At 43.9% G+C, this 24,333-nt stretch overlaps 1 protein-coding gene across 3 annotated transcripts in view; it reads right to left on the reverse strand.

The window, feature by feature from the left end:
* The window catches only part of GCNT1 (glucosaminyl (N-acetyl) transferase 1), a 58,715-nt gene extending 37,648 nt beyond the window's left edge, over positions 1-21,067 (reverse strand). For all 3 annotated transcript variants that reach the window (XR_005456587.1, XM_038769379.1, XM_038769378.1), the window contains exon 1: positions 20,924-21,067. The gene's annotated coding sequence lies outside the window, so the exon portion shown is untranslated. The remainder of the gene's footprint in view (positions 1-20,923) is intronic.
* Positions 21,068-24,333: the final 3,266 nt, after the last annotated feature.

Genomic DNA, 24,333 nt, shown 5'->3' on the forward strand with positions numbered 1-24,333 from the left:
GTTCCTTCTGGGCAGGGAACATGTCAGTTATTCTGTACTGCCTGAGTGCCTAGTACAGTGCACTGCACCAAATGGGCGCTCAATTCTACTTCCACTACCTGTCATTGACTTAGCCTTTGTAGACAATTTCATTTACTTCAAACATTCCCCCTTCCTCCAATTTTTTTTCCCACAATGTAGGAGGTTAAAACCTATATTTACTACCTTAGGATCCCAGGGGCTAAATCAATCATATTTAATGAGCGCTTACTGTGGGCAGAGCTAGGGAAAGTACACTATAACAGAGTTGGTAGACATGTTCCCTGCCCACAGTGAGCTTACAGTTCAGCAGAGGAGACAGGTATTAATATAAATAAATTATGGCTATGTATCAATGGTATTTACTGAGTACTTACTATTCATTCAATCGCATTTATTAAGCGCTTACTGCATGCAGAGCACTTTACTAAGCACTTGAGTACAACAGAATTAGACACATTCCCTGCCCATAATGAGTTTACAGTCCAGAGGGGAAGACAGATATTAATATGAATAAGTAATTTAGAACATATAATTTAATGATATTTACATAAGTGCTGTGGGCCTGGGAGTGGGGTGAATAAAAGGTACAAATCCAAGTGCAAGGGTGATTCACAACGGAGTGGGAGAAGAGGAAATGAGGGTCTAGTTGGGGAAGGCCTCTTGGAGTTGTGCCTTCAATAAGGCTCTGAAGGTGGGGAGAGTTACTGTCTGTCAGATATGAAGAGGGAGGGCGCTCCAGGCCAGAGGCAGGATGTGGGCGAGAGGTCGGCAGCAAAAGAGATGAGATCTCTAATAAAAGAGATTAATCATTTCTAGATGATTAAAACAGTCATGAAAATGTATCACCACCCCGTAGGTTGCATGGAACTGACAGGATGTCGAAATTTCTTGGATTTCAAAAACACAGGGCCTCTGACAAGGAAGCAACACTGCCCACTATTTCCAACCTCAACCTGACCATCACCCCTTTCCACCTGCCTCTCCTCAGACACTGCTCTGGCTGACTATGCTTCTGGCTTTAGAAGAATGCTGGATGAAGATGGGGTGTGCTCAAGCTGCCTTGTTGACTTTCACAGCAGGAGGGGAGAGGAGGAGGAGAGCCAAGTATTGGTTTCTTTTCAGCCAGTAAGGAAGTATTTATTGAGTGCCCACAAGGTGCATGGCTACTGTAAGAGATGTTTTACATATAAGGTATCTTCAGCTCCGCTCTTTAAATCCCAACTTGCTTCTGAGTTGGGATTTAAACTTCTAGAGACGTTTAAACTTCTAGAGAAGCAGTGTGGCTCAGTGGAAAGAGCATGGGCTTTGGAGTCAGAGGTCATGGGTTCAAACCCCAGCTCTGCCAATTGTCAGCTGTGTGACTTTGGGCAAGTCACTTAACTTCTCTGTGCCTCAGTACCTCATCTGTAAAATGGGGATTAAGACTGTGAACCCCTGTGGGACAACCTGACCACCGTGTAACCTCCCCAGCGCTTAGAACAGTGCTTTGCACATAGTAAGCACTTAAAAAATGCCATTATTATTATTATTATGATTCTGTTCCACAGAGATCTCTCAGAGAACATTCTATCGAAAGGTTCTGAGTCTGTTACTATCTATCAATAATATTTATTGAGCGCTTACTGTGTGCAGAGCACTGTATTAAGCGCTTGGGAGGGTACAAGATAAGAGTTGACAGATATGTTCCCTGCCCTCTAGACTGTAAGCTCATTGTGGGCAAGGAATGTGTCTTTTGTATTACACTCTCCCAAGCGCTTAGTCCAGTGGTCTGCATGCAGTAAGTGCTCAATAAATATGATGGACTTACTGACTACCCACATTGAGTTTTCATTCTACTAATCTCAAAGTGAGAATCACTAGGCTGAGAATGCACTGCTCAGGGAAAGGCATCATGTGGTATTAGTCTGTGAGCCTAAGTGGCCACATATATACAGTTGTTACCTAAATCCATTCCACGTATAGTTTTCCAATAGTCTTGCAACAGAATTCAACAGATCTTTGTCCTCTGGGACTAATTCGTCAATGTAGCCAGCCACCTCCTTCTCCCTTCCAGTTCAGCTACCAGACAGGGATTGTCATTGCCTCTGTCCTTTCTTTAACAACAGAATTCCATGTTGACTGAAAAGCATTCCAAAGCAAATGGCTTGTTTAGAAAATACTGTGATTTACCAGAATGTGGCTTCATCTAGAAGGCACCATTGATAAATGGACTAGGTTTAAAATAGTCTCTCTAAATGAAAACCCCCAGTTTGATGTTGTTTTATACCAACAGAGAAACTGTGGGATGTGACTGGGCAGAGCACCTTTAAAATCTATGAAGGGGCCTCAAAGCACAGTAGAAACCCCAAGTAAATCTGATGATGGCTTGATTACTTAAAGCCTTAAATTATAGAAACTGAATTAAGCAAAGACTGTCCACCCCACGGCTCCACCAGACCACATCTGTTTCCTCTGCTCCAAGTGTAACAATAGCTGGAGTGGCATGGATGAGTTTGCTGGGGACCAAACACTGTGGCCTAGTGGATAGAGCATGGGCCTGGGAGTCAGAAGGATATGGGTTCTAATTCCACTCTGCCTCTTGTCTGCTGTGTGACCATGGGCAAGTCACTTCATTTCTTTGTGCTCTACACACAGTAAGCGCTCAATAAACACAACTGACTGAATGACTGGCCTCAGTTCCCTCATCTGTAAAATGGGGATTAAGACTGTGAGTCCCATATTGAGACAGGGACTGTATCCAACTAATTAGCTTTAGTACAGTGCTCTACGTACAGTAAGCGCTCAATAAATATGATTGAATAAATCTTCCCCAGCACTTAGGACAGTGCCTGGTACATAGTAAGTGCTTAACAAATACTATAAAAATAAAAAAAATTCTATGATTATTTTTAAGCAGGTGCTAAGGGTATATTTTAGAGAATAACAATCCCTATACCATTGATCCTGGCACATCACTGTGAAATGTAATTGTTTTAAAAGACTTTAAAAATAAAGACAAACTCCCTGCAAATTAGTTCCTTCCTCCTATTACAAAGAGGTTTTACTTTGCTGAAGAATGATTTTATTATCGCCCTGCCAACAGCCTACAAAAAATATACAGCGTAGGCAAGCTTGAAGTGGTGCCTTCCCTAAGCCCCTCTTTCCTCTTCTCCCACTCCCTTCTGCCTCGTCCTGACTTGTTCCCTTTATTCATCCCCCATCCCAGCCCCACAACACTTATGTATAGATATCTGCAATTTATTTATATTAGTGTCTGTCTGCCCTCTAGACTGTAAACTCATTGTGGGCAGGGCATGTGTCTGTTTATTGTTATACTGTACTCTCCCAAGTGTTTAGTACAATTCTCTGCACACACAGTACTCAATTAATACAACTGAATGAATGAATGGTGATCAGGTGAGTTGATGGAAAAAACCCCAACCCTTTTTCATTCCAATAAAGTGTTGGGTGGTCTTTATATTATTAAGAACATAAACATTGTAATGAATCAAGACAATGGCCCATTTGGACCCAAATTTTGTTTGGACTTTTGTTTGTTTTGACTTTCCCCTCACTGTAGATGGCACCACCATCCTTCCTGTCTCACAAGCCTGCAACCTTGGCGTTATCCTTGAGTCCTCTAAATATCTGTAATTTATTTATTTGTATAGATGTCTGTCTCTCTTCCCCCCCACCCTCCTCCAGACTAAGCTCATTGTGGGCAGGGACTGTGTCTGTTTATTGTTTTCGCTTAGTAGAGTGCTATATACAAAGTGTTCAGTAAATGCAATTAAATGAATGAACAAATGACAGTGGCAGAGATGCTCTTAACATCCAGACTCACGGCTAGGGATTTCCCTTTTAACATCCCTAATACTCCTTCTCAACCATTATGGATCTCTCCTTCAATAATTATTTTTTAAGGCTGTGATGGGTCACTAAGACTCCAATTCCTTCATGACCCTATATTTTCTGTCTCCACAACTTCCTATGATAAAAAACCCATATACTTACTACTCATTGAAAGTGTTTCCTTATATCTTGAACCTGTCACCTGTAAACGTCAATGATTCAAATGTTGTGGAACTTGAGGAATAATCCCAAATTTTCTCTCTGCTTAAACTTCTTGAAAGATTTTGTATAGTTAGGTTGTTAAACTGCATCTAGTTTTCCAAAACCCAACTTTTAGAGAATCCACACAGCACAACCCTTTTTCTTTTCCTCTGAAGATATAAGCTATAGACTCCTAGATGTAGCCAATCTTTATATTCACTCAAAGCAGATAAGGCATCATAGTCTTTAAAGAGATTTGGTTTTGTTTTTTTAATGGTTATAGCTCTTCAAAGTGACCAACATTCACAGAAATTAAGCATTTAATCACCTACATCATCAGCTGGTATTTATCAATACAGGATACCAGTGTTTAGGAAGGAGAGGAAACAATATTGGTTTGGATAAAAAGAAAGTAATTTCACATACAGTCAACAGGATTCAGATGTCTGAAAAAATGGATATGACTTGTCGAAATTGACTCTGAAGCTATAGGGTTATAGTGGATTACTCATTAGCACTTCAAGGCAATGGGAATAATTGAAAAAAGACATAAACAACTAAATTGGAAGGGCAGAGATCATTAACTTGAGAATTCCCCAGTGGTGTGATTTAAAGGTATATGAGAAACAAATACTTTTTCTGTTCTTTTGCTCTTATCAATTTTATAAGATGGTTATGAGGTTAAATTTGTAAAGCACCTTGGATTCCTTGCTAAATAAAAAGTACTAATTAAAATGATGGAGAAAAATAACTCACACAATTGTAGTTTAATAATGATATTGTCAGAAAAAGCATTGGGATGGCGATAAATTTTCAGTGATTTTCAGTGATTCCTGGGGATTTCTCTAAGAATTCTTAACTTTGAATGTTATCTTATTTGTTTGCTGTGTAGCATCATTTTAATAGCTTACTATTCAAACACTCAAGGAAACATTTATTGTAAATTTTAAGAGATATCCAGAAATGGAGTAGGATAATAATAACTGTATTTGTTAAGCACTATATTCCAGGCACTGTACTAAATACTAGGGTAGATACAAGATAATCAGGTCCCACATTGGGCTCACAGTCTAAGTAGGAGAGAGACCATGTATTGAATCCCCATTTTGCATATGGGGAAACTGAGGCACAGAGAAGTTCATTCATTCATTTGTATTTATTGAGTGCTGTGTGCAAAGTTGTGACGATCAAGATCACACAGCCGATACATGGCAGAGCCGAGATTCGAACCCAGATTCTCTGACTCCCAGCCCATGCTCTTTCCACTACGCCTAGCTGCTTCCATCTGTATACTTGGGTTATATTAATTAAATTATTGGGTCTATTATTGTGCTTTGCTTTTTGTTAATGACTTCAGAATTGGGATAAACGTACAGTACTGAAATGCTCGTATAAGACATTGCATTTACATCCTTTTTTTAAAAAAAGTTATTTTCTGCATGGTATTTTTTATAGCTACAAATTCAAATTAATGGTGAGGTAAATGTACTTAGTTCAACAAAATCTAAAGTGCTAGAATCAGACAGGCTAGTTTTCAGGCTACATTTCTAGGGTTAGACCTATCAATAGTTTTGAAGCTCATGGATACGGACATTTGAATGCTTAAGTATGTCTTCCCATCTCTCTCTCAAACCCCCTGAAGACCCTATACCCACAAATATTTAAATATGGTCTATATAGGTAGTTGTCCTTCACACTGAAAGATATCCCTACTGCCACTGAAATTCACCTAGGGTAGTGCATGTGGCTAAATGGGCACCAAAGTTTCCACCACACTGTGCACAAAGACTGCCCCCTTCTTGTTTGCAGAGCTTGGTTTTATTTTCACTTTTGTCACCTTGTCAAAAACAGCAGCTTCTTTCTTGACTGCAGTAGGTAGTACTGGCCTGTCTGCTGCAGTGGTCTTCCAGTTTTCTGTTGGAAAACTGGATGTTTTAGCATCAAAACAATTTCCTACTTCCTCATCTATCATGGTGTTAGGGTTAGGTAATAAAATTCTCTGGCTAGTTTTAGCTCTGTCTTGCAATGTATAATTTTGGGCTGCTCATGGCGCCCCTGGTGCAGGCTGGCACATGACTTCAATTTTCTTTGAAATGGTAAAGCAGCTTGCAATAATAATACGAATGTCTTCTTTAATACTTTTCCCCATATCACAGTACTTATGTACATATCCTTATTTTCTATTTCTCCTATCTGTAGCTTATTTTAGTGTTTGCCTCAATCAATCAATTAATGGTATTTATTGAGCACTATGTGCAGAACACTGTACTAAGCACTTGGGAGAGTACAATCCACCAGATTCAACAGACACATTCCCTGCCCATAAGGAGCTCTCCTGTAGACTGTAAACTCCTGTGGGGATGGATCGCATCTACCACTCTGTTGAACTTTTCCAAGGGCTTACTTAGTACAGTGTTCTACACACAATAAGTGTTCAATAAAAACCATTGATTGATTGATTGTTCAGAATCTGCCTCTAGGGTACAGTCATTCACATACAGAAATTCCTGAATGTCTCTAGAACTCTGGATGATGATGATGATGATTATAATAATAATAATAATAATAATGGTATTTGTTAACCACTTACTATGTGCCAAGCACTGTTCTAAGCACTGGGGTATTCATTAATTCATTCATTCGTAATTATTGAGCACTTAGTATGTGCAGAACATTGTACTAAGCACTTGGAAAGGGCAATTCAGCAACAGAGATAATCCCTACCTAACAACAGGCTCACAGGCTAGATACAAGGTTATCAGGTTGTCCCAAATGGGGCTCACAGTCTTAATCCCTATTTTACAGATGAGAAACTGAGGCACAGAGAAATTAGGTGACTTGCCCAAAGTCACAAAGCTGACAAGTGCTTAGTATAGTGCTCGGCACACAGTAAGCACTCAATAAATACAACTGAATGAATGAATGGTGGAGCCGGGATTAGAACCCATGACCTCTGACTCCCAAGCCCATGCTCTTTCCACTAAGCCACGCTGCTTCCCGTGATATATATATATATATATATATATATATAGCAAGTGAGTTGGAAGGGTTTCCCAGAAGAGCAGAGGAATATTCATATACCTGCATCCAAGTCACGTGCTGAAGGAGGTAATTTACTTATATTAAGCCAACTTTACCAAAAATAACAATGTTTTTCTCTCTTAGTATAGGTTACATAGCCAAGGGGAAAATGAGCACACTGGAAGAAAATGGTTTATCACATTTTTCATAGAAATCAGAAATTGTAAACCATTTAACAACTTTGTTTTTGTCTTTTCTGTTCAATCTGCAGAGAATACATTTAAGAATGCCTTCAGTGGAATGAACACAAAGCTTAAGCTTCTCCTTTCCAAAGAGCAACAGTTCCTAATAACTATTCATGAATAGATTTGGATTGATTTTATGTTTTGTTTAGGTTTTTTTAAAAAAATGAGAAGCAGCACGGCCTAGTGGAAAGGACACGGGTCTGGGAGTCGGAGGACCTAGGATCTAATCCCGGCTCGGCCACTTGCCTGCTGTATAACTTTGGGCGAGTCACTTAAATTCTCTGTGCCCTAGTTTCCTTATCTGTAAATACCTGTTCTCCCTCTGACAAACTGTGAGCCTCATGCGGAATAAAGGCTGTGTCCTACCTGATTATCTTGCATCTACCCAGGTGGTTAACAAAAACAGGGCTTACATGCACAAACTCCAATATTAATATTACTCTTATTAATGGTCTCAGACTTGGCTGGTTAGGTGTGGATAGTGGAGGAGAGACAGTGGAAAGGGTTAAGGGACTAAGTACCTCCAAATTCTACTCAGTTTGTACTGTTCTCACCAGTTGATCAAAGGCCAGGCAATTGCATTTATTGAGCGCTTACTGAAGGCAGAGCAGTATTAAGTGCTGGTGGAAACACATTTCCTGACCACAGGCTCACACCAGAGAGCCATGTTACCCCACCAGTAACCTGCTCCACTGCTCTCCTTGCAACCTCCCGCCTCCCCCGCCATCCCATGTCCTTGATCCCATCTAGCTGTACCACCACAGCACAGAAGACAGAAGCAACTGCAACATGGGGCCTCAGCAAAATGTGGAACACTGGGTAGCCTGAGTCCGTTGCTATAGCTGCTATGGTCACTGCAGCTGCAGTTGGGACTGTTGGACTCTAGGTTGTAAGCTTGCCGTGGGCAGGGAATGTGTGTTTTATTGTTGTATTGTGCTCTTCCAAGCACTTAGTACAGTGCTCTACACACAGTAAGCACTCAATAAATGATTGACACTGATTGGACTCTGAGCTGCAATAAACCCAAACCTTCAGTCCCCTAGCCCCAGTATCGAGGTTACTGCTTTTGGGAGTTTTTTATTGTATTTGCTAGGCACTGACTATGTTCCAGGCACTGTACTAAACACTGAGGTAGATACAAGCTAATCAGTTTGGACACAGTCCATGTCCCACACGGGGCTCGCAGTCTTAACCCCCATTTTACAGATGAGGTAACTGATGCACAGAGAAGTTAAGTGACTTGCCCAAGGTCATACAGCAGACAAGTGGTGGGGCCGGCATTAGAACTCAGGTCCTAAGCTACATATTTGTCATTTATGTTACCTTAGTGTTTTTATTGTTTCATCCCTTCTTATGTTTCTGTCACCAGTCCCCCTTATTTCTACTTACATTGGCATCCACTTGAGGGTCAAGAATTGAGCCTACTCACCACTCATGTATTCTTTCCCAGCACTTAGCATGGTGCTTTGCACACACTAAGAGCTTAATATCATTACTAGAAGAGCAGCAAGATAATCCACCTTGCTCTTTATGTTTGCTTTTTTAAATAATAATTTTGGTATTTGTTAAGTGTTTACTATGTGCAAAGCACTCCATGCCCTCCACTGGATTAGTCCAAGAAATTGGGGGCTTCTGGGATAGCTTAGAGCATCTCCATTACTAAGTCCTTTCTAACTGCCAAATCCTCTGTACCCTGGAAATAAGGTTCTCACCCAGTAATTCTAAACAAACCAGATTCAAAGCAACAGAAAATAGGGTAAATCACTTCTCCTTTTATATGTCTCTCCACCGGCAAGACCCAGAAAGGTCTTCTAAGGAAATGTGGTTCCCCTGCCCTGGGCTGGCTTGATAACCAAGCATAGGTTCTTAACTTTTCAGGCTTTTCTATCCTACTTTTCCTTAGCAGCATGGTATCACCAGTTACCACCTAAGAAAGATACATTTAGGCCTTTGGGCTAACCTGGTGTGAAGTCAATACCACAGCATTGAGCCTAGATACATTGCTGGATGCTACCTGTTTTCTGAGAGGTCTTTCCCTTTTGAGCAGCAACTGTTGGGGTCTGGTTTCCTGTCAAACAATAGCTGGGACTGGGCCTTCTAAATCTGCTCAATCAATGGTATTTGAGTGATTACTGTGTGTGGAGCACTGTACTAAAGGTTTGAGACAGCATAATATTAACAGAGTTGGTTTATGGGCAGGGAACAGGTCCGCTTATTCTGTTGTATTATATTCTCCCAAGCGTTTAGTACAGTGGTCTGCACATAGTAAGTGCTCAATGAATACTATTGATTGATTGGACATGCCCCCTGCCCACAAAGAGCTTACAATCTAGAAGAGATAGAAGTCACTGTCTCTGATGCTACACTATCCCCAGGAACAGCTTTCCTTGTGCATTTGCCTGGGATCTAATCCTGGCTCTGCCACATGTCTGCTGTGTGACCTTGGCCAAATCATTTACCTTCTCTGGAACTCTGGAACTACAAAATGGGGATTAAGAGTGTGAACCCCATGTGAACAGGGACTTTGTCCAACCTGATTAACTTGTATCTAACCCAGCGTTTAGAACAGCGCTTGGCACATAGTAAGGGCTTAACAAGTACCATTATTATTATTACATTTGCCTCTGCCTTCATGCTCCAACCATTTTCCAGCTTCAGTTTGTCTAGTTGGGCAAAGGGGCAACTGTATCTATTTCATTGTTGTTCTTTGCTTTTCCCCTGGATGTCACAAAATACACCTCTCTCCAGCCCTGATCTTTCTCCTTCTCTGAAGCCTCAAGTCTCCTCCTGCCTTCAGGACATCTCTACTTGGATGTCCTGCAGACCCTTCAAACATATCCAAAACAGAACTCCTTATCTTCCCATCCAAATCCTGTTCTTCCCCTGAATTTTCCATCACTGTGAACAGCACCACCGTCCTCCTCGTCTCACAAGCCCATAACCCTGGCATTATCCTCAACTCATCTCTTTCATTCAACCTGGCATCAAATCCTGTCAGTTCTACCTTCACAACACTGCTAAAACCACTCTTTCCACCCAACTGTTACTACTCTGATCCAACCATTTATCCTATCTTGACTACTGCATCAGCCTCCTTACTGACTGCCCTGACTCTCCCCACTGTAGTCCATACTTCACTCTGCTGCCCAGATCATTTTTCTAAAAGAAGTTCAGTCCATATTTCCTCACTTAAGACCCACATCAAACAGAAACCCCTTACCATTGGCTTTAAAAGTATTCAACAACTTGCCCATGTCTATCTTACCTAACTGATTTCCTACCACAACCCAGCACGTTCACATCATTCCTTTAATGCCAACTTACTCACTGTACCAATCCCTTGCCCACTTCTTCCTTCTGGCCTGGAACTTCCTCACCCTCAGTATTCAACAGACTATCACTCTCTCCACCTTCAAAGCCTTATTAAAAATCACATCTCCTCCAAACGACCTTCCCCAACTAATCCTTCATTTTCCCTACTCCATCACCCTTGTACTTGGATTTGTATCCTTTATTCACCCCATCCTCAGCCCTACAGCACTTATGTACATACCCATAATGTTTCCTCTCCATCCAAACCGCTACCTTGCTGATTCAATCTCTCATCCTATCCCAACTGGATTACTGCATCAACCTCCTCTCTGATCTCCCATCCTCCTGTCTCTCCCCACTTCAGTCTATTCTTCATGCTGCTGCTCAGATTATCTTTGTGCAGAAACGCTCTGGGCATGTTACTCCCCTCCTCAAAAATCTCCAATCAATCAATCATATTTATTGAGCGCTTACTGTGTGCAGAGCACTGTACTAAGAGCTTGGGAAGTACAAGTTGGCAACATATAGAGACGGTCCCTACCCAACAGTGGGCTCACAGTCTAGAAGGGGGAGACAGAGAACAAAACCAAACATATTAACAAAATAAAATAAATAGAATAGAGATGTACAAGATAAACAGAGTAACAAATATGTACAAACACATACATATATACAGGTGCTGTGGGGAAGGGAAGGAGGTAAGGCAAGGGGATGGAGAGGGGGCGGAGGGGGAGAGGAAGGAGGGGGCTGCCTGTCAACCTACGCATCAAGCAAAAACTCCTCACTGTCAGCTTCAAGGCTCTCCATCACCTCTCCCCCTCCTACCTCACCTCCCTTCTCTCCTTCTCCAGCCCAGCCCGCACCCTCTGCTCCTTCACTGCTAAGCTTCTCACTGTAACTCGTTCTCGCCTGTCCTGCCGTCGACCCCCGGCCCACATCCTTCCCCTGGCCTGGAATGCCCTCCCTCCACGTATCCGCCAAGCTAGCTCTCTTCCTCCCTTCAGAGCCCTACTGAGAGCTCACCTCCTCCAGGAGGCCTTCCCAGATTGAGCCCCCTTCTTCCTCTCCTCCTCCCCATCCCCCCCACCTCCTTCCCCTCCCCACAGCACTTGTATGTATTTGTACAGATTTATTACTGTATTTTTTACTTGTACATATTTACTAGTCTATTTATTTTGTTAATGATGTGCATGTAGCTTTAATTATATTTGCTCTGACGATTTTGACATCTGTCTACATGTTTTATTGTCTGTCTCCCCCTTCTAGACTGTGAGCCCGTTGTTGGGTAGGGACTGTCTCTATATGTTGCCAACTTGTACTTCCCAAGTGCTTAGTACAGTGCTCTGCACACAGTAAGCGCTCAATAAATACAATTGAATGAATGAATTTAAATATCTGTCTCCCCCTCTATACACCTTTTGGGCAGGGAATATGTCTACCAACTCTGTTAGATTGTACTCTCCCAAGCACTTAGCACAGTGCTCTGCACACATTAAGTGCCCAATAAATATGACTGATGCCCTTACTAAGCAACTCTCAATATCACACTCAACAATGGTGTATGGAATGGGTGAAGGCACAGTGGTGTTTGCTGCTCATGTGATCTCAGAAATATACTTTCCTGTGACCACAGACTCCAACTCTCCTCCCTTATGGGAAGCAGCATGACCTAGTGGAAAGAGCACTGGCCTGGGAGCCAGAGGACCTGGGTTCTAATCCCTACTCTACCACTGGCCCGTTGTGTGGCTTCTTTGTGCCAAAATTGTGCCTCATTCTCACCTGTCCCACCGTCGACCCCCAGCCCACATCCTCCCCCTGGCCTGGAATACCCTCCCTCTGCACATCCACCAAGCTAGCTCTCTTCCTCCCTTCAAAGCCCTACTGAGAGCTCACCTCCTCCAGGAGGCCTTCCCGGAAAGAGCCCCCTCCTTCCTCTCCCCCTCCCCATCCCCCCACCCTACCTCCTTCCCCTCCCCACAGCACCTGTATATATGTTTGTACACATTTATTACTCTATTTTACTTGTACATATTTACTATTCTATTTATTTTATTTTGTTAATATGTTTTGTTGTCTGTCTCCCCCTTCTAGACTGTGAGCCCGTTGTTGGGTAGGGACCATCTCCATATGTTGTCAACTTGTACTTCCCAAGCGCTTAGTACAGTGCTCTGCACACAATAAGCGCTCAATAAATACGATTGAATGAATGAATGAATTAAATTGGAGATTCAATACCTGTTCTCCCTCCTACTGAGGGACCCTGTGTGGGATGGGGCTGTGTCCAACCTGATTATCTTGTATCTATCCCAAAGCTTAATGCAATGTATTTATTTATTTTGATGTCTGTCTTCCCCTCTAGACTGTAAGCTCCTTGTGAACAGGGAATGTGTCTATTGTTATATTGTACTCTCCCAAGCACTTAGTACAGTGCTCTGCACACAGTAAACTCTCAGTAAATAGGATTGACCGACTGATAGTGCTTGACACATACTAAGTGCTTAAAAACCACAATCACTACTGGCCATCTCAAAATGCATGCCCCTGGGCCCAAAGGCACCTGGTGAGAGAGTGTGGATGACTCAGATTTTGCTTTTGTGTGAGGTCCTGCAAGGTATTATTGATAAATCTCATCAGTGTAGTCTTTACATGAAGATGGAGCCTTCTGATCTAAATGAATTTTTACGTACTTTTTATTTCCAGAAGTTTGAGTTCTGTTGGCCTTGATACCATCTTGCAATACACTGGTTGAGTCACTATTGACAATTTGGAACCTAGCATCAGAAAATGGTTTGGTTAACATTCAGCACTATGTATGGCTGCATGTCCTGTAACTGAAAAAGGGATTCATTCAATCGTATTTATTGAGTGCTTACTGTGTGCAGAGCACTGTACTAAGCGCTTATACATATTTATTACTCTATTTTACTTGTACATATCTATTCTATTTATTTATTTTGTTAATATGTTTTGTTTTTGTTCTCTGTCTCCCCCTTCTAGACTGTAAGCCCACTGTTGGGTAGGGACCGTCTCTATATGTTGCCAACTTGTACTTCCCAAGCGCTTAGTACAGTGCTCTGCACACAGTAAGTGCTCGATAAATACGATTGATTGATTGATTATAATAATAATGTTATTTGTTAAGCATTTACTAAGTGTCAAGCACTGTTCTAAGCACTGGGTTGGTAATCAGGTTGTCCCACGTGGGGCTCACAGTCTTAATCGCCATTTTACTGATGAGGGAACTGAGGCACAGAGGTGACTTTCCCAAGGTCACATAGCAGACAAGTGGCAGAGCCTGGATTAGAACCCATGATCTCTGACTCCCAAGCCCGTGCTCTTTCCACTGAGCCACGCAGATGAAGTTAATGAGATTCTACTATTTAGATCTTTGGTGCACCCAAGACATTCTCCAACTGTTCAACAGGAGGAAAATGGTGGTTTTGATTAAAAGCTCCACTTGGCACTCTGCTATTCAGTTTCATTTGTTTAATAACCCACTTTTCAGACAGTTGAGCTTCAGTGATTAGTTTATCTAGATTTTTAATCTCATTTTCTCTCTCATTATTCAAGGGAACTAAGCTAAAATGGTGCCAGAATATCTTATCTAACATTTACTCCATCTCATGTACCAGCTCTCTTCACCCAATCAATAGTAATAATAATAATAATAATAAACAATAATGGCGACATTTATTAAGCACTTACTATGTGCAAAGCACTGTTCTAAGTGCTGGGGAAGTTACAAGGTGATCAGGTTGTCCCACAGGGAGTCACAGTCTTAATCCCCATTTTACAGATGAGGTAACTGAGGCACAGAGAAGTGAAGTGACATGCCCAAAGTCACACAGCTGACAATTGGCAGAGCCAGGATTTGAACCCATGACCTCCGACTCCAAAGCCCATGTTCTTTCCACTGAGCCACGCTGCTTCTCTATTTACTGAGTGCTAACTACGTGCAGAGTTCTGAACTAAGTTCTTGTTACCACTAGAATTAATAAACAGGATCCCTGCCCTCAAGGATCTCACAATCTGGTTGGGGAGACATACACTAAAATAAATTACTGGTATGGGGAACAGTGTTTGAGAGTATCTACTAAGTGCTGGCAGTGGGAGGCACTCTGTAAGTGCTGAAGTGGCAGTGGGGGGAAAAATAGCGTGGGAAGATGAATGATCAAGCAATCTTTGCCCTAATTTCCCCTTCTGTCCTCCTCACTTCCTTTCCCCTTCCTTTCCTTCTTTTCTCCCCACAACACTCTTCAAAGCACCTGGCGTTAACCTGAGCTGAATGACTCAATTGGGTGGGTCCAAAAATCATTATGATTCCTGTTGTGGGCTTGGGTAGGGAGTGGGGCTACGAGTGGTGGCAATGGGATGAGGAGGAAGGGAAACATGACATGGTGGGGGGGGAATAATAATAATAATAATTGTTAAGTGCTTACTAAATGCTAGGCAATGCATGCAGCATTGAGGTAGATACAGTATAATCAGATCAATGAAACAATCAGCGGGAGAAGTCGGTTTTAACTAAAACTAAAAAGTGTAATTTTTCATCGCTGGTTTGAGGAAAAAAAAAAAAAAAACTTTCACTGTATTACAATCCCCTATAAGACCCAAATAATTTGCTGCCATTTAGAACTCAACTTGATACACAAGTTGTCACAAAGAACTTTACAGAGAAGTTTCAAAATTTAAAGTTTCATTAATAATAATGGCATTTATTAAGTGCTTACTATGTGCAAAGCACTGTTCTAAGTGCTGGGGAGGTTACAACGTGATCAGGTTGTCCCACGGGGGGCTCACAGTCTTAATCCCCATTTTACAGATGAGGTAACTGAGGCACAGAGAAGTTAAATGACTTGCCCAAAGTCACACAGCTGAAAATTGGCAGAGCAATTTGAGCCCATGACCTCTGACTCCAAAGCCCGTGCTCTTTCCACTGAGCCATGCAATTGTATTTGATGATGGTATTTGTTAAGCGCTTATTGTGTGCAAAACACGGTTCTAAGCATATTTGAGCGCTTACTGCGTGCAGAGCACGGTACTAAGTGCTTGGAAAGTACAAATACACAGTAAAGAGACAATCCTTGCCCACAACAAGCTCGCAGTTTGGGGGGACGGGGAACGGGGCGGGGAACGGGGCGGGGGGAGAGACGGACATCAATACAAGTAAACAAGCATCAATATAGAATTATAGATATATACAAAAGTGCTTTGCGGTGGGGAGGGGGGGAAGAGCAAAGGGAGCGAAGACGCAGAAGGGAGGGGGAGCTGAGGAAAAGCGGGGCTTAGTTTGGGAAGGCCTCTTGGAGGAGGTGCACCTTCAGTAAGGCTTTGAAGTGGGGGAGTGATTGTCTGGCAGATGTAAGGAGGAAGGGCGTTCCAGGCCGATGGTGGGACAGGTGAGATGGAGGCACAGTGAGAAGGTTAGCACCAGAGTAGCAGAGGGTGCGGGCTGGGATGTAGGAGAGAAGTCAGGTAGAAGGGGGCAATGTGATGGAGAGCTTTAAAGCCAATAGTGAAAAGTTTTTATTTGATACAGAGGTGGATAGGCAACCACTGGAGATTTTTGAGGAAGGGGGTGACATGCCCAGAACATTTCTGTAGAAAGATAATCTGGGCAGTGGAGTGACATATGGAGTTTCTTTTATAAGTCTTAGCTTTTGGAAAAATTCTCCATTTTAGTCCACCACATGCCCTTCTATCAATTAAACAAATATGCTTAAGGTTTCATTAAACAAAGTTTACATAAAAAAAGAGAATGCTCCAAACAATCCCATTGTTGGGTAGGGACTGTCTCTATATATTGCCGATTTGTACTTCCCAAGCACTTAGTACAGTGCTCTGCACAGTAAGCGCTCAATAAATACAATTGAATGAATGAAAGAATCCCCAGTTACTAAAGAGTTCTTGTAAGATTCAGACCAGATACAAAGGAAAATCTTCACCACGGAAAGGTTAAAGGGAATGGGGTGAGGAAAAAGGAGGAACAGAGGAAAACCCTTAGATCCTGAGGTACAGATAACCAAAGTCACCAGAATTTTTAGGTTTAAACAAAGGTCCCATAAAAATCTTCAACGACCTCCATTATTCCAGTTATATCTGTAAAGTCCCAATAGCTAACCAACTTCAAAAAGAAACAAATTTCTTCCCTTGAAAGAACTTCCATTCAGAATTTTTTTTTTTAAAGAAATTTTCAAGCAGCATGGCTCAGTGGAAAGAGCATGGGCTTGGGAGTCAGAGGTCATGGGTTCTAATTCTGGCTCCGCTGCTTGTCAGCTGTGTGACTTTGGGAAAGTCACTTAACTTGTCTGTGCCTCAGTTCCCTCATCTGTAAAATAGGGATTAAGACTGTGATCCCCATGTGGGACAACCTGATCACCTTGTACTCATTCATTCATTCAATCGTATTTATTGTGCACTTACTGTGTGCAGAGCACTGTACTAAGTGCTTGGGAAGTACAAGTCGGCAACATATACAGACGGTCCCTGCCCAACAATGGGCTCACAGTCTAGAAGGGGGAGACAGACAACAAAACAAAACATGTAGACAGATGTCAAAATCGTCAGAACAAATAGAATTAAAGCTATATGCACACTGTTAACAAAATTAATAGAATAGTAAATATGTACAAGTAAAATAGAGTAATAAATCTGTACAAATATATATACACAGGTGCTGTGGGGAGGGGAAGGAGGTAGCTTGCACCCCCACACACTTAGAATAGTGCTTTGCACATAGTAAGCGCTTAATAATGATGGCATTTGTTGTTGTTATTATTATCAGTAACCAAATATTAGAAAACCTTACTGGCTTACATGGTCCAAATGTCATCTTGCCGGAATTGAAATCTGTTCACTATTCAAGGGACCTGTCTGGAGTTGCCTAGGCTCCAAACAGTAACTTACATTGGTCTCATCCCCTCCTCCTTACCAAAAAAAAAAGAGAAACACAGAGAAAAACCCTGATTTTCAGAACAACTGAAATAAGTGTTATATGCCAGGGGAGATAGAGGTGGAGATATTAAAGCTGTTTGTTTAGCTGCATGAACTAAACTTCGTTTGTGGTTGCAAATAGCCTCTCACTGCCTTCTAATTTATAGCTTTCTCTAAATTCCTAGCCTAGCTGGGTTCCCTACCTAGTTTGTAATAAAGAACGCTTTTTAATGTTTTTTTTTTTAAGAAAAGAATAGCGTATATAGCCTTTATCTTCATTTACAGGGTGTGCACATATCATCAAATATCCTCTCATCTCTCTGACCATTCATTCTCAAGTCTCCTTGGCAGGCTCCTCCTCCCCCTCCCATCCCCTAACTGTAGGGGTTCCTCAAGGGTCAGTCTTGGTCCCCTTCTGTTCTCCATCTAAACTCACTCCCTTGGTGAACTCATTCGCTCCCACGGCTTCAACTATCATCTCTACGTGGATGATACCCAAATCTGTACCTCCTCCCCTGTTCTCTCTCCAGGCTCGTATCTCTTCCTGCCTTCAGGACATTTCCACCTGGATGTCCAACCACCACCTAAAACTCAACATGTCCAAGACTGAACTCCTTGTCTTCCCTCCCAAACCCTGCCCTCTCCCTGACTTTCCCATCACTGTTGACGGCACTACCATCCTTCCCATCACACAAGCCTGCAACCTTGGTGTCATCCTCGACTCCGCTCTCTCATTCACCCCTCACATCCAAGCCCTCACCAAAACCTGCCGGTCTCACCTCCGCAACATTGCCAAGATCCGCCCTTTCCTCTCCATCCAAACTGCTACCCTGCTAGTTCAAGCTCTCATCCTATCCCTTCTGGATTACTGTATCAGCCTCCTCTCCGATCTCCCATCCACCTGTCTCTCCCCACTTCAATCCATACTTCACGCCGCTGCCCGGATTGTCTTTGTCCAGAAATGCTCTGGGCATGTTACTCCCCTCCTCAAAACTCTCCAGTGGCTACCAATCAACCTATGCATCAGGCAAAAACTCCTCACCCTCGGCTTCAAGGCTCTCCATCACCTCGCCCCCTCTACCTCACCTTTCTCTCCTTCTACAGCCCAGCCCGCACCCTCCACTCCTCTGCCGCTAATCACCTCACCGTGCCTCGTTCTCGCCTGTCCCGCTGTCGACCCCCGGCCCACGTCATCCCCCTGGCCTGGAATGCCCTCCCTCCGCACATCCGCCAAGCTAGCTCTCTTCCTCCCTTCAAGGCCCTACTGGGAGCTCATCTCCTCCAGGAGGCCTTCCCAGACTGAGCCCCCTCCTTCCTCTCCCCCTCCTCCCCACCCCCCCGACTTACCTCCTTCCCCTCCCCACAGCACCTGTATATATGTATATATGTTTGGACATATTTATTAATGTATTTATTTTATTTGTACATGTTTATTCTATTTATTTTATTAATATGTTTTGTTCTCTGTCTCCCCCTTCTAGACTGTGAGCCCACTGTTGGGTAGGGACCGTCTCTATATGTTGCCAACTTGTACTTCCCAAGCGTTTAGTACAATGCTCTGCACACAGTAAGCGCTCAATAAATACGATTGAATGAATGAATAGTACAATCACTCATCCTATCCCGACTGGATTACTTCACCAGCCTCCTTTCTGACCTCCCACACTCCTCCCTCTCCCCACTTCAGTCTGTACTTTACTCTGCTGCCCGGATTATCATTCTACAGAAAGGTTCTGGGCATGCCACCGCCCCCCCTCAAAAATCTCCAGTGGTTGCCTATCAACCTCCGCATCAAGCAAAAACTCCTATTGGCTTCAAAGCTCTCCATCACCTTGCCCCCGCCTACCTCACCTCCCTTCTTGCCTTCTCCAGCCCAGCCCGCACACTCCGCTCCTCTGCCGCCGCTAACCTCCAGCTCACCTGTCCTGCCATTGACCACTGACCCACATCCTACCTCCTCATATCCGCCAAACACTCTTCCCCCCTTCAAACGCTTAGTACAGTGGTCTGCACACAGTAAGTGCTCAATAAATACAATTGAATGAATTCAAAGCCCTAATGAAGGCTTACCTCCTCCAGGAGGCCTTCCCAGACTAAGCCCCCCCTTTCCTCTGCTCACCCTCCCCTCCCCATCGCCCCAACCCACTCCCTTTGCTCTACCCCTCCTCCCCTCAACACTTGTGTATAGATGTACATATTTACTAATGGCATATCTATATTTCTATTTATATTGATGCTACTGATTCCTGTTTACTTGTTTTGATGTCTGTCTCCTCCCTTCTAGACTGTGAGCCCTTTGTGGCCAGGGATTGTCTCTGTTGTTGAATTGAGCTTAGTCCAGTGCTCTGCACACAGTGAGCACTCAATAAATACGATTGAATGAATGAATGTAAGTGCTTGTCATTTGCTTTGCTTGATATGATGCCCTTTTCCACGTTCATGCTAAATCTGCTGCTTACTATCAGCAACAAGAGAAGTAAAACAGAAATAGAAGAAATCCTGTTTGTCAGTGTCCAAACACGGCAAATCTTAACTTTAGAATTAGAAGTGAAGACGGTTTAGCTTGGCCCTAGGTTATCTTACCCAAAGGTCTAACTGGGTGGGATGTATGTATATCAGTTATAGTAGATCCAAAGACTTTCAGGTCATCTTCAAATTCATTCATTCAATCGTATTTATTGAGCGCTTACTGTGTGCAGAGCACTATACTAAGCGCTTGGGAAGTACAAATGGAAAGTTAAGTCGCAAAGAAAAAAAATTCATAACACCAGATCATGCTAGAACAGAAAAGAGTGCAAGGCTACTTTCAATAGCCCACTCCAAACAACCGGTCAACCAGGGCTTCCTTGCTCAGCTCCCGGCCTTCAGTTCTGCAATCAGCGAGAGAGACTGGTAGCCAACCGTTTCAAGCCGCAGAGTATTCAAAGCGTGGTACTGTTAGTAAAAGGGAAAAGCTGAGCTAGGGACAGAAGCACTGGCTAATGAACTGAGCGGCAGAATCTCTTGGAGGAAAGAAGTTGTTGCTAACCCAGAAGGGAGGCGTTTCTCCTGTCCAGCCACGGGAGGAGGGAAGAGGGAGAAAAGCTTTCAAAGCGGGGATTGGGTCAAAAGGCGCAGGTCCAACCAGTTAACCCCTCGCTTCCAAACTTAGGGGCTTGAAAGCGAGCTCGTGATTGCCACCCCCTTCGCGTCGCTCGAAGGCACCGGACACTGAGATGCGTGCCAGGTTGCCCCCGACATCACCCGAAAGGTCGAGGGGGTCAGAGCTCAGCCCGTGCCAAGGGGCGCCCGAGATGAGCCCCCCGCGGAGCTCGAGGGATCTCATCCACCCAAACCCGTGGGCCAACAGGCTGCTTTACCTGCAGTGAGCTCGGCGTGGGCATGGCCACGGGCCGGGTCCAGGATGCTGTCGCTTTCCCCGGCCTGGAGCCAAGCCCGGCCGGAACCGGGCGCGGAGGCTTCAGCTCCTCCCTGGGCTGAGCCGCTGGCTTGCTCCCGGACTTTCTGACCCGGTGGCTCGAACGGTGGTAGCCCCTCCTCCTTAAGGACGACATACTGAGCCGCTCCATCGGACGGCTGCAGCACCTCCCCTCTTCCTCGCCCGCCCACTCACTCACTCACTCACTCATCCAGCTCTCTTGCTAGAACACTCAGCCGCGAGGCTGCGCTTTCGCTCCGAGTCAAGGGTGCCCCCTGGCGTCACCAACGCCCCCCACCCAGAACAGCCCGCTCCGCCCCGCGCTCATCCCAATGCCTGCTTCCTAGCCCCTTCCCCCCACCCCCCGAGTCCTGACCACTCACAACCAAAGCCACATCTATAAGGGCAAGGGGGAATTGAGCCACGCTTCTGCTTTTTCTTTCCCCCAGGAATGTCCTGCCCCGGCCCCTAAAAGAAGACCTTTACGATTCCCAAAAAAGACAAGAGCTAAATAAGGAAGTGATCGTTGCGGTAGATGTTAACGTACCACCCTGATTCTGGTTTTAAAACAGTCCAAATTCCATGGCAACTCGATTGTAGATCGCTTTTCTCCAAGGGCGCGTCTTGCTTTATAATAAGCATAGCTTTAGGTCTCGTACCATTTTATTACTTTCGTTATTACTTGGCAGAAGAAAGAGATGGGTTCCAAATAAAAGCCATAGATTCCATTATTCCATTTTAAAGTAGGAAAGATCCTCATGATATTACCGTTCCGGCTCCGCTACTTCTCCGCTGCGTGAACTTAGGCAAATACCTTAACTTCTCTGTGCCTCGGTTATTTCCTCTGTAAAAACGGATCAATTCCTCCTTCCTCCGATTTAGTCTGCGTTCCACCTAATTATCTTGCACCAGTGCCTGGTGCAAGCCCTTAACAAGCCTGGAGGCAATCATCCTAAAGTGGCTTTAATTACAAGTAAATAGAAGGCGGGGCGAAGGTGTCAAGCATCCGTGCTTCTTTTTCATTCATTCGTATTTATTGAGCGCTCACGGTGTGCAGAACACTGTACTAAACCCTTGGGAGAGTACAATACAACAATAAACAGACACATTCCCTGCCCATAACGAATTTACAAATTCAAGCTTTTATCATGTATACAAAAACAGGGACACCCAAAATCCTTAATACAGCGCCCTGCACACATACATGTTAACTAAATTCATTCATTCAATCGTATTTATTGAGCGCTTACTGTGTGCAGAGCACTGTACTAAGCGCTTGGGAAGTACAAGTCGGCAACATATAGAGACGGTCCCGACCCAACAATGGGCTCACAGTCTAGAAGCCACTGATTGAAATCCTATGGAATTAGACTGTGAGCCTCATGTGGAACAGGGACTGCGTCCAACCTGATAAACTTATCTCTACCCCAGTGCTTAGAACAGTGCTAGACACATAGTAAAGCATTTAACAAATAATCATAAATAATAATAATAATAGTAATAATAATAATGGTATTTAAGTACTTACTATGTTCTAAGCGCTGGGGTAGATACAAGGTAATCAGGTTGTCCCACACGGAGCTCAAAGTCTTAATCCCCATTTTACAGATGAGGTGACTGAGGCACAGAGAAGTTAAGTGGCTTGCCCAAGGTCACACAGCAGACAAGTGGCAGAGGAGGATCAGAACACATGTCCTCTGATTCCCAAGCCCATTCTCTTTCCACTAAGCTGTGTTCTAGCTTGGGCTATGTGTTAACTTAAAATAGTAGTTCTAACCACTCATAGTATGATTTACATAATAATAATGATGGCATTTATTAAGCACTTACTATGTGCAAAGCACTGTTCTAAGTGCTGACTGAAATATCAGCAGAAAAGGCATCTTGAAAGAAACTGGATCTGAAAGAGGAGGGAGAAATGGGTAGAAGTTCCTTCTGTAAACTCACTGCTCCCCCACTTTGGCTTCCTTGTATTTCCTCCACCACTCACTGGAACTACATTAAATTTGAAACTAAATACCTTCCTTTTGCAAGAAATATGCCCTAGCTTGAGGAAAAGTTGTCCCAAGAAATATGACCCCCCACTTACTGTACTATCTTGCAGTCTGCCCTGAGAATAGAATGACAGCTACTACAGTGGCTATCATAGCAGCTTGGGCTAGGGAAAATGGAACATTGTAGAAATTGTGGTTGGAGGAAGCAGCTATTGGCCCTACTAATGCTGCCTGCTCCAGGCAGGGCTAAAGAAAAACAGTTAAATCTCCTATAGAGGTGTGGAGGGTGATTTGGAGAAATAAGTGGATAACTGTGCCTTGATGCTATTACCATGCACAAATAAATGCAGGTGTGCATTGCTTATCAATCAATCAATCGTATTTATTGAGCGCTTACTGTGTGCAGAGCACTATACTAAGCACTTGGGAAGTACAAGTTGACAACATATAGAGACAGTCCCTACCCAACAGTGGGCTCACAGTCTAGAAGGGGGAGACAGAGAACAAAACCAAACATACTAACAAAATAAAATAAATAGAATAGATATGTACAAGTAAAATAAATAAATAAATAGAGTAATAAATATGTACAAACATATATACATATATACAGGTGCTGTGGGGAAGGGAAGGAGGTAAGATGGGGGGATAGAGAGGGGGACGAGGGGGAGAGGAAGGAAGGGGATCAGTCTGGGAAGGCCTCCTGGAGGAGGTGAGCTCTCAGTAGGGCCTTGAAGGGAGGAAGAGAACTAGCTTGGCGGATGGGCAGAGGGAGGGCATTCCAGGCCCGGAGGATGACGTGGGCCGGGGGTCGATGGCGGGACAGGCGAGAACGAGGTACGATGAGGAGATTAGCCGCAGAGGAGTGGAGGGTGCGGGCTGGGCTGTAGAAGGAGAGAAGGGAGGTGAGGTAGGAGGGGGCGAGGTGATGGAGAGCCTTGAAGCCCAGGGTGAGGAGTTTCTGCCTGATGTGCAGATTGATTGGTAGCCACTGGAGATTTTTGAGGAGGGGAGTAACATGCCCAGAGCGTTTCTGGACAAAGACAATCCGGGCAGCAGCATGAAGTATGAATTGAAGTGGGGAGAGACACGAGGATGGGAGATCAGAGAGAAGGCTGATGCAGTAGTCCAGACGGGATAGGATGAGAGCTTGAACGAGCAGGGTAGCGGTATGGATGGAGAGGAAAGGGTGGATCTTGGCAATGTTGCGGAGCTGAGACTGGCAGGTTTTGGTGACGGCTTGGATGTGAGGGGTGAATGAGAGAGCGGAGTCGAGGATGACACCAAGGTTGCGGGCTTGCGAGACGGGAAGGATGGTAGTGCCGTCAACAGAGATGGGAAAGTCAGGGAGAGGTCA

The sequence above is a fragment of the Tachyglossus aculeatus genome, chromosome X4, assembly GCF_015852505.1.
Source record: "Tachyglossus aculeatus isolate mTacAcu1 chromosome X4, mTacAcu1.pri, whole genome shotgun sequence".
Taxonomy (NCBI): Eukaryota; Metazoa; Chordata; class Mammalia; order Monotremata; family Tachyglossidae; genus Tachyglossus; species Tachyglossus aculeatus.